The 16,323-nt window shown below is 40.6% G+C and overlaps 1 protein-coding gene across 4 annotated transcripts in view; it reads left to right on the forward strand.

The window, feature by feature from the left end:
• Nucleotides 1-16,323, forward strand: part of Stx17 (syntaxin 17) — a 61,602-nt gene that overhangs the window by 17,279 nt on the left and 28,000 nt on the right. The gene's annotated exons all lie outside the window — the stretch shown is intronic.

Genomic DNA, 16,323 nt, shown 5'->3' on the forward strand with positions numbered 1-16,323 from the left:
GATTCAACAGCAAACTGGGAAGTAGACATAGGCAAGTCCTCCAGGAGATGCTGGGCTAGCTAGTCAGAGCACTTGGTGTAGCAGTCAACAAGAGTCCTTGCAAAATCAAGTGAAAGGTGGAACTAACACCTTGTTAGTGGTTGTTCTTCACCTCACACACACAAGCACATATGCACACACATCAGACAAGCACATATGGACAAATGTAAATAAATAAATAAACAAATAAGTATATACACACACACACACACACACACATATATATACACACACATATATACACACACATATACACACATATACATATATACACATATGTTTAAATATATAAACATATATATTAGCTGCCATTTAGTGAAAATTGGGATTGGATGAAATGGATGCAAGACGTCCCTAGAAAAGGTTCCAGAAGTGCAAGGAGTAGATTATCCACAGCTTCAAGATAAGAAGATGGAGAAAAGCAGATCATTTGAAATTTAGATGGAAATCTGAGTTAATGCTATGTATTTTACTAGGCAGTAACTCGATTAGGCCTAGGTAGAGGGCGGCATCTCGGCTCTTGGCGTTACCTCACATTGCCTGGTGACAACAAGAGTGTGTTCATGCTAATGAGGTTATTATGACTTGGGTTTCTTACCATCTTGACTGTTTAATGTTTCACTAACAATCACATGATTTGATTGAGTTATTGACTATGTCAGAGAATTTGGTGTACTAATTTTTAAAATCATGTTGACATTACTGGCCTCCATCTGGCATAAAAGATTTATGTGCCATTAAAGTAATGAGAAAAACTGTTGTTAGATACAGGTGTTTGCTTATTTTATTCATTTCTTCTCAGGACTTAGCATGGCTAGTTTGTGATAAGACAATTTTTGGAGAAACAAGTTCTTGAAGAAGTTATAAGTTTTCCAGATTTATCAGAATAGATTTCTGTAAGACCTGCCTTTCACGTTGATGTTGTCTTTGGAGACATAGAACTTCTTAAGTTACAGGCAGTTGATTTTCCAAGCTTTCATTTCTGTATGCTTTTGGCATCTTGTACCAGGAATTTTCTCCATACAATGAAGATGATAAACAAGATTTCTTTTTAAACTATGCCATTAATTTTGTTTTTGAGGTAGAATGCTATGTAGCTCAGGTTGGGCTTAAACAAATTAGAGTTGAAAATGTGTCCCCAAACTCTTTACCATCCTTGTTTCTGTCAATTGAGCTAGATAGTATTATAGGTGAACACTGCTACACAGGACACTAATGAGTCTGTTCTTAGGTACCTTATAGCATGTTGTGTGTGTGAATGTAGATATATAGTTAATTTTCATAAATAGATTTTATAGCCAATTACTTTAAACTCTTGTCTCTAATTTTTGCAATTCCTTTGGATTTTCTCTTCATAGTTCTTATGATATCACTCACCACATTTTAAGATTCCTATTTTATTTTGATTACTTGAATTTAAAAAAAAGTGCTCACTGACCACTTGAAGAAAAAGTTGCTTAAAAATAAGCTTGTTTAACTGGGTGTTGGTGGCTCACACTGTTAATCTCAGTTCTCCAGAGGCAGAGATAGGGGGAGGCCAGCCTGGTCTACATGGTGAGTTCCATGACAGCCAGGGATATACAGAGAAACCCTGTCTCAAAAAACAAACAAAAAACCAAAAATACAAAGCCAAACAAACCAAGAACAACAAAGGTGGTTCACCTATATCTATTTTTAAAAGGCCACACAGGGCCAGAGACGGCTCAGCAGGTAAAGCCCTTGCCAGCCAACAAGCTCAGTGGTTCTTGTAAACTGTGTGGCTGAGGGAAAGAACCAGGCTATTGGGAATGGTGGGTCTCTGACTGCGTATGTGATGTTCCACGGCATGTTTGTGCACGTGTGTATAGACATGTGCATGTGGGGGTGCGCGCACACACACACACACACAGTAAAAGTGTAAGACTAATTTAAGCACTATGTAAAACAAAATAGCTTCTTCTGTAAAAGAATTTTTCATTGAAAAATTTTCATACACTATATTTTGACCATATTGTTTTCCTTTCCTCAACTCTTCCTAGATCCTTCCCACCTCTTTACCCACTACACTTCAGATTTTCTCTCAAAACATAATAATCAAAACAAACAACAAATCCAATAAGATAAAAGCCAATAAAACAGGGGGCTGGAGAGGTGGCTTAGTGGTTAAGAGCACTGACTGCTCTTCCAGAGGTCCCGAGTTCAATTCATGGTGGCTCACAACCATATGTAATGGGATCCGATGCCCTCTTCTAGTGTGTCGGAGGACAGCAACAGTGGACTCTCATACATAAAATAAATAAACAAATCTTTAAAATACAACCAGTAAAATGAAACAGAGCAAAAGGCACACCCAAATCCATGGAGTCTCTTTCATGGTAACCAGCTAGTCCTGGGTGTGGGGCCTGGGGTGGACAGACCCAATGACACTCCCTCAGAGAGGACTGATCTCCCTTTCCAGCAGGCATCAACTGCACAGAGCTTCCTGGTTAGGGTGGGACCCTAAATCCATTCCCCTCCTCTGCTTTGCTATTTTTCTGAGCAGGTCATTCAAATTATACATTTTTAATAGCTTGAATCATATGTGACACTGTTTTCTTTAAAGAAGTTACATAAAATTTATTTCAAGTTTTCTCAATTATAAAATGACCATAACAGTCTCTAACCCTGCGGGTAGTTGTAAGATGGTTAGTCCTGTGTGCTGTTGTTCTGCACAGCCCTGCAGTAACATCAGATATTCAGTAAGTTAGTTTGCTTATAAATGGGTTATAATCTCATTACTCTCCCCAGTGTTCTGACCTGTCCTATGAAAGTGTAAGGTGAGTATTTGGATGTGGATGTGTGCAGGTCAAAGGTCAATGCCAGGGTTCTTTCCTAGGTACCTTAGTTTTTGAGATTGTATGTCTCACTGAATCTGGAGCCTGTCCATTTAGCTAGACTGGCTAGGCAGCGAGCTTTGGGATCTTTCAGTCTTGTCTCCCCAGTGCTGGATCATGCCACCGAGCCTGGCTTTTTTAATGTGGCTGCAGGGATCTGAGCCCATCTCCTCGTGCTTGCATAACAAGCACATTGCAACTGAACCATCTCCCCAGCCCTACAATAAATATTTTGAAAATCATGTCTCCTTTCTCTCCTTCTTCTAAATCTTAACGTACAGTGAGAAAACTAAGTGGTAATGAACTCGGTGTTTGAAGCAGTGAGTGATGGTGTAGGAGTTCAGTTCCCAGTGCTCTGGAGGCTTAGTTAGACTCTTTTCCTGGGGTCGCTAAGACCATCTGTGTGTCAGATATTTACATTAAGATTTATAACTAACAAAACTACAGTTAAGAAGTAGCATCAAAAATAAGTTTATGATGGGGGTCACTACAACATGAGGAACTGTGTTAAGAAGGTTGGGAATCACTGCCATAGTGAGAACCAGTTCCCATGTTGATTTGCATTTTCTTTATAATCTCTTAGTGCTAACTCAAGTGAGTAGGCATTGAATAGGCCCTTAACACATAATAGTAGATGTTTATTAAATACTTGAATAAATGAATTAGGCATTTTTTTCTCCTTTGATATTCAGTTTCCTTGCTTGTCCTCCAACCCCCTCCCCCATGCTGAAAATTGAACCTAGAGCCCCATGCAAGCTAAGCAAGGGCTCTTCTACTGATGTGTGCCCTCAGTTGTGATTTTTTTAGTCTTTTTAATAGCAGGTTATTAATTTAAAAATATTACGTTTAGTACTGGTTGATACTGAAACAAGTGTAAAGTCATACTACTATCAGTACCTTAGAGTGGAAGGTAAACATGGACTATATCTTAGATGAAATAGAGAGTAGTACAGATTTATTTTAATTAAATAGTTATGACTCTGGAGCTCTTAACAGTAAATCATGCGATGTGTAGAGTATGTTTGCTGTGGTATTTAAATGTTTACCAGTGGACTTGTGCTTGTGTTTGTAAAGAAATCTGATTAATTATTATGATACCAAATGTTTTCTGCTGTACACAATTTGCTCTAAAAATTGCATGTTATAAAAACACATTAGAAATCCTAAATCAATATTTAATGAAGGCAAATATATGCATAGCCACTCATCTTTTAATCATCAAATACATAATTAGCCATTTTTTCAGACTTCCCAATTAACTTAGAGTAATTGCTTTTTACAGTTATCATCCATACAGAGAGGTATATATTTGACTATATCTTAAGCTTTAGACAGGAATTTGGAGATATATCTGAACAAAATGAAGAAAGAGATAAATAGTTATTATATCTAGTTAATAATCTGAACTTGTGTTTTTATCTGAAAGTTTGAACATGGTTTACAGTTTATATTTGTATACTGCAAAGTTTGTTAAATACTGATGTGATGAGCTTACCCTTTTAAAGCTTGCTTCTCTTATTATGCCCCCCATTGCTCTAATGTGTGGCTATTTCTGAAGATTTATTTTATTTTTATAAGACGAGGTCTCCTGCATAGACTGGCCTAGAGCTTTCTATGTGGCTGAAAATGGCTGTGAATCCCTGATCCTCCCGCCTCTACCTCTGAGAGCTGGGATTACAGGAACACTCCAGCACACTGGTTTATGGCATGCTGGTATTGAACCAGCTATTTAGGGTTTGGCGTTCCTATCCTCTGCTCTGACTGTTAGAAGAACAGAAGTACTCAACCATCTACCATTTCTTCACTGTCACAGTAGACACTATAAGCAAAGGAAAAGAAAATCCCCTTCTTGTCCATCTTGTCTTTGGGAGAGTGGCAGCTGGAAAGAATAGAGAGGGCATTGCACATGCCACTCAAGTACTCTACTACAAAGCTATATCCCCAGCCCAAAATGTATATTTTTAATGATTTGCAGTTGCCCATATGTGTGGGATGTAATTTTTTTCGATTAATTTATTTTTATACATATGGGTGTTTTGTCTGTATGTATGTCTGCACACTGTATGCATACTGTCCTCTTAGATGCCAGAAGTTGGACCCCCTGCAGCTGGAGTTAAAGAGTTGTGAGCCGCCCTGTGGGTGCTGAGAACTGAGAACTGCAAGAGTATAAAGTGCTCTTATTCTCTGAGCCATTTCTTCAGCCCTAGGTGTGATGGTTTTTAATGTAGCTGTACTGAGGCTGTGCTGCAGCCAGGCACTTCTGTCACATCAGCCCTTTGTCAGGTTGCTGTGGTGAGAACATTCACAGTCCTCTAGCTGTTTGCACACATACTCCGAAGTGCGGTTAAGTGTAGTTCTCCTGATGCACGGTAGCACCAGAACCCACTCCTGCAGAACTGTGGTTTTGTGCATACTGAACAACCTCGCAACCCTTTCGTCTTCACCTCTCCAGATTCTGGTAACAATTATTGTATGCTGAGCATCTGTGAGAGCAGCCATTTTAGATTCTGATATAAATGAGATCATCTGGCATTGTTCCTTCTGTGCCTGGCATAGTGTCCTCCAGGTTCATCCACATTATTGCAAAGGAAAGATTTTTGTTATTTTTTTTCTTGGATGAATAGTTTTCAATTGTATGTATGTGTATCTACCACCAGATTTTCATTACCTGCTTACCACTAGTGAACACTTAAGTCAGTTTTGTTGTTGTTGTTGTTGTTGTTTTTCTCCCCCTTCGCTCAGGGTCCCACTTGCTCCAGGCATGTGGTTACTGGGATTTGAACTCATGGCCTCTGGAAGAGCAGTCAGTGCTCTTAAACCACAGAACCATCTCACCAGGCCTTAAGTCTGCTTTGTATTTTGGCTATGCAAGCAATGCTGTGATACTCATGGAAATAAAGATAAAAGCTGCTTTGATAATGACTTTATTTCCTTTGGATGCATGCTTCAAAGTGGGACTGCTGGATCATAGGGCGATCATTTTTGTCTGTGGGAACCTCCATACCATTTTTCATAATGGCTACACTAATTTAGAATCCCACACAAAGAATGTCTAATAGTTCTCCTTTCTCTACATCCTTATTAGCATTTGTTATTTTTTAAGGTAGATTTTCTTAAGTAAATAAATATCTAGTATAGTTGATGGTTACACTTGCCATGAGGAAAAGTAAAGCCACTTACAGGGATCAAAAATCCTAGTGATGACCTTTTATATCAGCAGTGCTTGTGGATAGCAGTGTAGGGAAGCCATGAAGCAACTGCAGGCATAAACTGGTAATAGAATTCTCCAGGCATGGGGAAAATGTGATGTGAAGACTGTGGTGGGAGGATGTTTGGCATGTCCACCAGGTGCTAAGGAAGTCGTGTGGCTTGTGTGAGTAAGGAGGATGCAGGAGATGAAGTCAGATTCCAGCTGGGTCAAACCATAGGAGGCCCTGTAGGAGACAGGAACTCAGAGCTGGGAGGAAAGCTCTGGAAGGTTCTGAGCATATAGTGGCCTGAGACAACCTAAAGACACCTCTTGTGAATTATAACAATGAAAGTCTAGAATGGGCATGGATAGGCATAGATGAAGAAGACAGCTAGTGTAACCATTGAAATACTGTTTGTTAGACAAGTTTCTGTGTGGCTTCTACTGGTGAGAAGTGACCAGATGTCTGCTCACTGATACAGAGAACAATCGACCAAAGAAGTGGTGCCACTAACATCTAACTTAGTGGACCAGTGAGCTTATTACTAAGTTACTTACAGGAGTATGGACGAGTTGAAGGCCGCTGCATCCCTAAAAACAATCCACTTCAACTTGGGCCACAACCTACAGAAGATGAATCCCTGGAGTTCCCTGACCGTAAGGCACCATGATAGTCAGAGAAGCCCGTCTATCCAGCAGTAGACCTTGTAGGAAGGACCTTGTAGCTCTTCTCAGTTTCAAGAACTTCCGCAGACCTGTGAGTTGTTTACTTCCTGAGCCTTTTAGTTCTGTTAACTTCCTGTTAACAAGCCTCTTTCCAGGACAGAGTATTTTAATTTGGGAGACATTGTACAACATCAGTGCAGGTACACACCATACCCCTTCCCCACATCAGTTACTCCAGGGGCCTAATGGGGCCTGACTGTTGTTAGCTGCTATCTTTGTAACTCTACTAGACGATTCTTACCCGCAGTGTAATAGAAGAAGGAGCTGCTTGATAGCAACACTAACATGGAGCATGTTTAGAAAAAAATTATACATGCATGTCCTTTAAACACATAGAAACATTTAAAATTGTAAGGTATTATAACAAACACCATGCGTTTACCACACATCTATGCCAGTTCCTCATATTTGTCACAGTTCCTTCCTTTTCCTGTCTCAAGGAAGCTGTTAGTTCTAGTAAAGCTCAGTGCGCCTTCCTCCATCCCACTTCCCATCCCCCACTGCATCTGAATGAAATCTTTGCCTGACTTAGGTATAACTGAATATAAGCAATTAGTTTTATATTTCACTGCCTCTTTCTCAAATAATTTTCTTGTTGTATTAACTGCAATACCATAGAGTATACATATTTAAAGTATCTAATCTTTATGTTTTTCCTGTGTCTGTTAATGATAAAGCTATCCCCATAATCAGGGACATGCATACTTGATCACTCCAAACAGCTTCTCTCTGCGCTCTGAAGCCCTGCGCCCTCATGGTCTCTCTCTGCCACATCCTTCTGTTCTCTTACCTGGCCCACTAACTGGTTTTCTACTGCTACCCATTAGAGGATATAGTTCTTAGAATTTTATATAACCTATACAGTATATGATAACATAATCATACAACATAAAATCCAGTTTCTTTCACTCTGTGTGTGAATATTGTGAAGTTTATCCCTCTTGTTCTATGTATCCATATTTAATTTCTTTTTATTATTGAATAGCATTGTATTCTATGAATATAGCATAGTTTATCTGTTCACCTGTTAGTGGCCATTTGGTTTGTTTATTGCTTTGTCTGTTATAAATAAAGCTGCTGGGGACATTGTGGTATGGGCAGAGGGTTTACTTTATTTGGCTAAATAACCTAGGGACAAAATAATGGCACAGTTACTACTTAACTTTTAAAGAAACTGCCTGTTTCTCAAAACACTTGTTCTATTTTATTCCCACCTAGTTTTCATGTCCTTATAGACAATTTATCAGGTTGGTATTTTTAATTTTAGCTACCTTAGAATGTTGGTAATCTGTCTTATAACTTTATTCATTTGCTCAAAGAATAGTTAATAATTTGCTTTTTTGTCTGTTTTTGCTTTGAGTCAGGGCCTGGCTGTGTTGCTGGTGATGGTCTCTAATTCCTGTTCCTCCTACCTTACCCTCCCTAGTGCTGAGGTACAGCCTACGCCTCTACACCCAGCTGTTTCCACATCCAGCTGTTTCTACTCCAGCTGAGGTGGCTCTTCTTCAGTTGTATTGTCTTCTTTCTTGGCTTGCTAGCTATATCCGCCATTTTAGTAGTTGAACTAGAGCTTATTGTATTCATCTATTGCTATTACACAACTTTGCATGTTTATGAAACTTAGGCAGTCCAGGTGTTGGTGCCTTCGTCTTGAATCCCAGCACTCAGGAGGCAGAGACAGGTGGATATTTGCTTGGTCTACAGAGTGAGTTCCAGGTCAGCCAAGGCTGCACAGAGAAACCCTGTCTCAAGCAACACACAAACAAACAAAACAAAGAACCTTCAGCACACTTGCACTTCTGCCTCCTTATGCTGCTGCTTTCTTGTACTTCAGTTCACTCTTATCTCTCTGTGCCCCTAGAATACTTGGTTCCACTTAAGGTGGTGTAAAATGCTGTGGAGTGCCCATGTACTTCCATTTCGGATGTGCCTACAGTAAATGCCTTTGTGTGGATCCATCTTTTTGTGTTCCATCTTTCCTTTTCCTTTAAGGATTTTATCGTGCTTGGCGTGCAGTTCTAACTGGAGGAAACCTTTTACTTCTACTCTTTTTTTTTTTTTTTTTGATAGAACCGTCACAATGTGTAGACATATACAGCCTCTTTCCCCTCTGTGCTTGGAAGACAGTGACTGTCCTCTCACGTGGGCTCCTGTGAGAACTCCTCCTCATCTGTCTCTGTGCCTCTCCTCTCACTGCTCTGACTGCTTTCCTTGTAAGGTCACACATTTGGAGACATTCACAGGACATGGTGCATTTTCTTCAGTGTCCTGTGCTTTCAGTTTGTTGAGCTCTGACTTCTCAGTTTACAGTTGCATTGATTTGGGGATTTTTTTTTCCGTCATTATTTTCTTGTTAATGCTTTCCTGACCCCTTCCCTCCCTTCTCCAAGAACTCCAGATACAGTGCATTTGCTTGAATGTCACCACACAGCTGAGTGGGGCTCTCTTTTCATGGTTTTTTCGAGACTGAGTTTCTCTGTGTAGCCTGGCTGTCCTGGAACTCAGTCTGTAGACCAGGCTGGCCTCGAACTCAGAAATCCGCCTGCCTCTGCCTCCCAAGTGCTGTGATTAAAGGCATGCGCCACCGCATGAGTGGTACTCTTAAAAAAGTGCTTCCCTTTTGTCGTGTTTATAGTCTCTGGCGCAGTGTTTAATCTGTCCTTAGTCTACTAATATATTCTCATCTCACACACACGTAAGTTTTCACTTGGGTATTTTTAAGTATCTTACTTATTGCTTCTAAACTTTTCAAACATGTGAAATGCAGCTGTAATAGTGTACTGTCCCTTTCTACTGCGTTAGCAGCCGTGTCAATCAGGTCTAATTCGGATCCGTAATTATTCTCCCCACTATGGTTCCTGTTCTGTTTCTGTGTCTGTCTGATGACGTTTGGTCTTGTTAACAGCTCTATGTTTCTATGATAGTATAATATTTCTGTAACTTTGTTCTGGACGGCCATTAAGTTACTGCTTGCTTAGAGCCAGTGTGGTGATGCTAGGTCTTGGTTTAGCGATTCACTAATTGGAGGCTAGCTAGAGCAGGGCTCAGTCTTCTCCATTCCTCTTCCTCGCAGGACTCAGCCTTTCCCAGCGCCCTTCAGTGCTGTGTGCATGAGAGGTTCCTAGTGTGGCTGGCGGTTCTTTCTCCAGCCTTGGAAGGCGTCCTCACATTGAAGTTCTGGTCTATTTTCTACTGAACACTGATCTAGCAGTAGCTCTGGGTATCTCCTGGGATACATGTTTCTTTTCTCCCCAGCACTTGAGTCTCAGAACTCTGCTGTCCTTGGACAACAGGACAAGCCAACCAGTCAGTAAGGTTTTGAAACTGAAGTAGAATAGGCTTCCTTTCTTCTTGGAGCCAAGGACATCTAGCACTAAGAAAGATTTTTTACGACCAATTTTTATAAGAAAATGAGGTGCTCAAAATAGTTAGTGTGTAAGTTATTGGAGACCAGCATGGTCTTCATAGAAATGTCCTCAGCCCCACCTCTCCACAGCTGACATGGAACTTGCTGGGAACAGACCTATGGGAGGCTCACTTAGAGATTCTGGCTCAGTAGCTTGCAGAGCGAATTTGGAAGGATCGTGCCTGTACGAAGTCTACCCAGTTCTGTAGCAGCAGATGCACAAGAGTAAGGCCAGGCAGGGACATGGAGTGTGACTTTCATGGTCTTACTAGGAGACAGAGGGAACACTGGGTCTAATTTTTTATTTTTAAAAAGGGTGTTTGGGCAGGGAAAGAAGCAATAGAAAAGATATAATGCGGCGAGCAGTTTGATAACAAGTAAAGTAGACAACATTTCAGAGAGGAGATCAGCAGGTAGGGCAGGGGAAGTGGGAAGGCAGGGCAGGCAGGCAGCAAACAGCTTCCTCACTGGAGGTGATAGAAAGGAAGTTTAGGTGCTTGTGAGTTCAGAAGCCTTTAACTTGATTTTTGCTTTAAAATATTTACGAGCTTAATGTGGCCTCTGGATCTTTGACCTCTGTCCTAATTGGCACATGCTAGGAAGGGGTGGATTGCATCTAAGGCATCATGCTGTCTTCCTCTAGAAAGGACAGATGCTGCTATGCCTTTGGCCCAGTGTTTGCACCCAGTGTCTAAGTAGGTTCTGTACAGTGCGGTTAAATATGGAAAAGATATGTGTCCTGCTGCTGCTGAAGTGCAGACCAAGAGGGCTTTGATTTCCGTATGTCCTAGTTCCCTAAAACTGTCTTTCAAGGACACCAGGCTACTCCTTTGTGACGCCTATCCAGATCTCTGCAGTGACACAGATTTCCTTTGGGTGTGTTTCTTACCCTCCTTTCAATGATGAAATTTTCCTTAATACAGAATCAAAAGCAAAACAGGAGCTATGTGGTTCTCTGCTCTCTGTATCATCTGTTAGCGTTACACCATCTGCCCCACACAGTGGGCTTGAGCCTCTCTCTTCTTCTTGCCATACATGTATTTTTATATCCTTTTATTGTTCTTAACTTTTTCACCAGCCTCCGCTCATTCTGGCTCTTCCTTGCGTGACTCTCCTTGTTTCACACCGCTCTCTGGGTTCCCTTGACTTTCCTCCCTCCCTGCTCCCTTCCTGGTAAGTGTCTTAAGATTCTACACCTTCCATACTGTACTACACAGGCATAATGGATTCCTTAGGTGGCACTTTTCTCAGCTGCGATTTATTTGCTGTTATAGTATCATAAATTCACCTCTTACAAGATGGAAGAACATCTTTCAAAGAAAAAACTCTTATCATAGAATAATTTATGCTGTGGCATCATACAGACTTTTTCTTCAAAGCTGATAAAGTTAACTTTCCCTAGGACTCACCAACCACAGGACTCCTCTCCTCTGGAGCCAACTGTCAATCTCGCCACACTCGTGTGTGCCCTCTCACAGAGCTTATTCCTACCACATGGTTTTATGCTGGCATGTCAGAATTCGTCCCAAAGAAGTAGTGCTTCCATTATTTCCTCCCCCATGGAAAGAGGCAAGATTATAGGCCACTAACTCAGTCAGAGCTCAGTGCATCCCACCCCTACACAGGTGCTTCAACCATGTCAGGCTTCAGGTTGGTTATCACTTGCATTGGTGTAAATCTCCTCGCTTAAACATTCAACTCTGAACACTGTACCTGTTCTGCAGAGTGCTTAAGCATATGTCCTCCCGAACACTTACACTTAGGTACTCATGTGCCAAGGTATACGGTAGCTGTGAGCGTTCCAGAAGGCTCCGTGGCCTCGTCTTAGTTACCACCACTGTCCTCCCACTAGAGACATCTCCATCCTGACATTCATGGTGGGTACTTCCTGTCTTCTCTGTATAATTTTGCCTCAGATGAGTCCTTCAGACTGTGTTTAATTCAGCCTGCTTCAGAACACACTATAGAGACTGAACTAAGCAGACTGTGTCTTTGTGACTGGCTTGCAGTTTACTTCCGTTGCCTGTAACAGTACCTTCTAATCCATGTCTTGAAGTGGATCTGTTCAGTACTAATTGTTGCTATATTATGTTCTGCCATATTTACATTGCCACATTTTCCTAAGACATTCTGTACCTTGTTTGTGGGAGTGTGTGAGTTTGCTCTGGATATTTTCTTTCCTTGTTGAGTTTTGATATCAAGGCACTAGCCTTTGACCATTCCCATGGGGGATTTGCATAATTTCTACAATATTTGGTAAAACTGACCAGTGACAATTCCTGCTCTGGTTTGGGTCTGTTGTTTAAAAACAGTTTGGTTACTTGTTGTTTAACATGGGGAAGAGAGAAGCAGAAGAGTTTAAAAAATATACATTTATTTCATTGCATCATAGTTGGGTATAGTGTCCAGTGCCTGTAGTCTCTGCATGCAGGAGGACCCAGAAGCTCAGGCTCAGCCTCAGCTACATAGCAAGTCTGAGGCTGTTCTGGGCTGGTTGAGACCCTATCTAAAAAAATAATAATATTTAAATGACCATTTAGGTTTTGATTTTATCAATTTCACAAATTATAGTTTTATGGAAAATTTATCCATTTCATCTAACTCTTCTGATTTATTGGCATAAATTTATTCATAATTTCCTTTTCTATTACTGTTGTTTTGTTTTGTTTTGGCTTTTGTTTTGTTTTGTTTTGAAGATAAGGATTATCTATGTAGCTCTGGCTGTCCTGGAACTCACTCTGTAGACCAGGCTGGACTTCAACTTAGAGATCTGTCTGCCTCTGCTTCTGCCTCTGCCTCCCCAGTGCTGGGATTAAAGAGGTGCATCACCATGCCCAGTTTACTCATAATTAATTATTATAATTTTAATTCTTTAAGTTTGTAGTGATGCCCCCTTCATTATGATTTTGGTTATTTGTATCTATTTTTAAAACTACTTTTATGAGGTCTATCAATTTCATTACTCTTTCCAAAAATAATTTTGGCATTCTTAATTTGTGGTATATCCCTATCTTTTTCTCTTCTTAAGTTTATTCACATCTTTGTAATTTTCTCCTTTTTATATTTGCCTTGGTTTTTGTATTTTCTAGGTTCTTGTGATGGACATTTAGCTTGCTAATTTCTGGACTTTCTTTTCTTGTTTCTCAAATGAATGTAAAACAAATGCCCAGAAACAGCAGTCTATGTCAGCCGAATGAATGGGGGCTTAGTGTGGAGAAGATAAGCCAGTCAGGGGTCTGTAGTTGGTTTCTCGTGGGGGGGGGGGGCACAGAGTGTTAGGGAATTTAAAAGCCTGAGTGGGCTTTGGCATGCCTCTGAAAGAAAAAGACGGAAGAGAAGAAAAAGGAGAGGAAGCTGCCTTAGTGCTGTGATGAAAAACCATGAAGGCAACTTTTATAAGAGAAGGATTTAATCAAGGTTTGCTTACAGTTTCAGAGGTTTAGTCCATTATCATCATTGTGGGAAATATACTGCAGCAGACAGCCTTGGTGCTGCAGGGGTTGAGAGTTCTACATCCCTGATCCTCAGGCAGCCAGGACACAGAGAACCACTGGGCCTCAATTAGGTTTTTGAAACCTCAAAGCCTATCTTAAGTGACACACTTCTCCACACAGGTCAGGCCTACTCCAACTAGGCCACACCTCCTTCTCAAGCAGTGCCACTCCCTGATGTCTAAGCATTCAAATACATGGGCCTATGGAGACTAATCTTATTCAAACACCACAGGGGCCTACCCAGCTGAAAGTCACTGGCAGTCCTTAGGGACTGCCTAGCCCCTCTTTCTGGTTGGGGATTGGTTCTGATGTTTTGATTTAATTGGGAATCTGTGTGTCCAAACGCTGAAGAACCTTGTCTCCAATTGGCTTTTGATTGATCAATAAAGATGCCAGTGACCAATGGCAAAGGCACAGGCAAGGATGCAGGGGAGGAGAGAGAAGAATTGCTATGACGAGGGTGGTGTGTGTGTGTGTGTGTGTGTGTCTGTCTGTCTGTCTTTCATTTGTGTCTCCAAATAACTGCAGGGCTGGCAGCTGGACCTGTGACCCTCTGGGAGCATAAAGCAAAGTAGCCAAACTCCACACTACATTTTCTAATGTATGTGTAGTTGGAGAAGTATATTTCTAACTCTTTGTTTGTTTGGTTGGTTGGTTGGTTGTTGTTGTTGTTGTTGTTGTTGTTTGAGACAGGGTTTCTCTGTGTGGCCGTGGCTGTCCTGGAACTCGCTTTGTAGACCAAGCTGGCCTCAAACTCAGCAATCTGCCTGCCTCTGGCTCCCAAGTGCTGGAACTAAAGGCATGTGCCACCACTACCTGGCTCTTGTTTTACAGAACACTGTATGCTTTGACATGTATTACCTTTCTTTGCATTCAGGCTATAGCATTTTAATTTTCATAGTGACTTCTTTCTTTACATACAGACTATTTAGAACTATCTTTTTTCCTTGTAGACATATACTGTCTGTGTGTGTGTGTGTGTGTGTGTGTGTGTGTTTCCATTGATGATTTCAAATTTAACTTTATTATGCTCAGAAAGCATGCTGTATATGTCAATGTTTTTGAAATTTGTGAAAGTTGCTTTAATAGTTTGCTTTTTATATACATATTTTGTTTGTTAGGTTAATGTTCTAAGCAACTTAAATCAAGCTGTGTTAATCTTATTGTTGAAACACTCTTCACCTAACATACCCTTGCTACTTATTTTATTAGCTACTGCAGCTTTTAAGACCTTTCATTATGATCATGGGTTTCTTTAAAATTTTTGGGTTGGAGAGATGGCTCAGTGGATAAAAACATTTACCACTGAAGCATTAGAAGCAATGTTTACACACTGTCTTAGTGTTTCTGTTGCTGGGAAGAGACACCATGACCAAGGCAATGCATATAAAGGACAACATTTAACTGAGGCTGGCTTACAGGTTCAGGGGTTTAGTCCATTATCATCAAGGTGGGGCACATGGCAGCATCCAGGCAGGCATGGTGCAGGGGGAACTGAGAGTTCTATGTTTTAATCTAACTGCATCCAGGAGAATCACTGATTGTCTCCCAGGCAACTAGGAGGAGGGACTCAAAGCCCACCCCCACAGTGACATACTTCCTCCAACAAGGCCACACCTCCTAATTGTGCCACACTCTGGGCCAAGCATTCAAATCACCACAGTTTCCAAGAACTCACATAAGACAGGCAGACATGGTGACCACCTGTCACCCTAGTACTTGGAAGGCAGAGACAGGGAATGCCTAGAACAAGCCATCTGGCTGGAGTAGTTGGAATCAGTGTACTCCAGTCCAATCAGAGTCCCTGGCTCAAAAACTAAAGTGAAGAACAGGCAAGGAAGATACTTGATATCAAATTTGTGCCCACCACATATACATCAGCACACACATCCAAACTTGTATACTCACACATACACATGTAAGAGGAAAACAGTTGTGTTTCTGTCCGTTTTTGCATTATACGTAGTCTGTCTGTCTGTGTTATTATATATTTCTGAAGAGAATCTTATTATACAGTGATTCTCTATTTCTAGTGATGGGCTAACTTTAGAGTCTATTTGACAGTAATGTTCCTGTACTAGGTTGCTCTTGGGAGAGGGATGTTAGTGTTTATGTGTTTCCTTTCTTTTTTCTTCTTTTCTTTTTTTTTTTTCACTCTTAGTTTGAGCCATTTTGTTTTATGTTTTAAATGTATCTTTGTGTATCCTATCTGAAAGTAATCTTTATTTTATATTTAATATTGGTTTAAATAATATTTAACATAATTGGTGATTATATTTTTGTTCTATTATATACATTCTTTTTAATATTTTATTTTTTTAATTTTATATATAGGATATATGTCTATATACCACATGCTTGCCCATGGAGGCCAGAAGAGGTCATCAGATCCCCTGGAACTGGAGTCTAGACAGTTGTGAGCTGCCATGTGGGTGCTGAGACTTGAACCTGGGTCCTCTAGAAGAGCAAGTGGTGCTCTTACCTGCTGAGCCAAGTTTCTAGCCAATATTATATGTGTTTTTCTTCTGCTTGATGGTTCTTGTTTCATTTTCACTTTTATTTTACTCATTTTAGAATTATATACTTGTATTAGAAATTATAGACCATATTTGTGCT

Source organism: Mus musculus, chromosome 4 (assembly GCF_000001635.26).
Source record: "Mus musculus strain C57BL/6J chromosome 4, GRCm38.p6 C57BL/6J".
NCBI classification, from domain to species: domain Eukaryota; kingdom Metazoa; phylum Chordata; class Mammalia; order Rodentia; family Muridae; genus Mus; species Mus musculus.